Here is a 1,749-nt window from a genome sequence, read left to right on the forward strand (position 1 = left end):
TAAAAATTTTTTATCTATATAAAATCTTTTCATTTTTAATGAAATATTCTTCTCTTAAACTACAATAAAATCTCTAATGATACACCCCGCATAAATACAATATAAATATTAAATTTACTTTATAAATTTACCTCCCTTAAACAAAAAATTAAAAATTTAAATTACTTAAAAAAACTAACTATAATAATAAAAAAAAATCCAAAAATTAGATTTGCTCAAAAAAACTTTCAGTGCTCAAATCTATCAGAAATATACCATAAATATTCTATTATTTCTTCGTGAGGAGTTATTAAATACTCAAACTCATCTGCAGTAAGTAAATCGTATTGTAACAAATCAAATAATCAGGGTTCTTCAGTTAAATGTAAATGTAATCTTGTTTCGTAGGCACCTAAATGAACCTGTATTAAACTTAACTGTCTATGTTGTATAGCAACTAAATCTTTTACTCCTTCAATGTTGGAACGAATACTCTCAAAAATTATATCAACGTCATATCTGTGGATAGGTAAATATGGATTATATAAACTATTAACATCAATACGAATAATGGACAAACTATTATCGATAACAGTAGATAACATGGTATGATAATTTATCATACCCTGTAGATGGTCTAAGTGGGTTATGGAATATACGACTCAATCTATCTTTGTCATAAAAATTTAGATTAAATACCAGTAATACAACTATTATTTATCTAATTATTTTTTTAATTATATTATTCTATATAATTATATATATATTTTTTTATTTATTCATAAAAATATTCTTAAAAATATTATTTTATTTATAGTTTATTTTTTTTTTAAATATATTATAATATGAATAAATTAATTAAAACATAATTTTTAAACTTATTTATTTTAAATAATTAAAATTAATTTTTATTACTTAACATATTATCATATCTTTAATTTATAATTACTATTTCCTATTTTTCTATTTTCTATGAAATTAAACATACTTTTAACACAAAACCAATTCTTATTATCCTAATGACATGTCTAATTAAAGGATTATTTTGATGAAATAAATCATGTATATTAATAATTATACTTTCATTACATTATTTAAAAAATAATTTTCATCATAATAATAATTAATGCTATATTTGATAAAATTAAACTATCCCCTAAAACTTCAAAAATTTTTATGCTTCATACACTAAAATATAAATTATATATTGTTGAGATTTGTCCTGCTCTCTACATGCTACATAGTAAGCAATACACGTTGTGTTACCACTAACGCCACGTATCGGCGTTACGCGCTGGTTTGTCAGTATCGCCCCAGTCTGGCTACGGCACTTGCAACGACAACTTCTGGTTGTTAGCGTGTCTTTCTTTGGTTCTATGCACGCGCTTTGTTCTTTTGCCTCCACCTGAGTTTCGTCAATATATATTATATAATATTCTTATTTTTATTTCATAATACAATTAATTATTATTTTTTTAATAAATTAATTTTCTTAATAAATTATATAAAACTCATATAAAAATTAAATTCTTAAATATTAACCTTTTAAATTAAAAATTTAATCTAATTTATTCTTAAATTTAGAATAAAATTTAAATTATAATTTAAATAATTAATTTAATTATCTAATATTTTTTTAAAAGAAATTTTTACAATTATTGTTGGGAATACAAAGGAATATTAGAGCGAATTCGTGAAAAGTGTTATACAGACAACGCGAACTTGTCGACTCATCTCGTGCACGCGCGAACAACAAGTGACGAAGGAGAA

Source organism: Trachymyrmex septentrionalis, unplaced genomic scaffold, assembly GCF_001594115.1.
Source record: "Trachymyrmex septentrionalis isolate Tsep2-gDNA-1 unplaced genomic scaffold, Tsep1.0 scaffold862, whole genome shotgun sequence".
In the NCBI taxonomy this organism is placed as follows: domain Eukaryota; kingdom Metazoa; phylum Arthropoda; class Insecta; order Hymenoptera; family Formicidae; genus Trachymyrmex; species Trachymyrmex septentrionalis.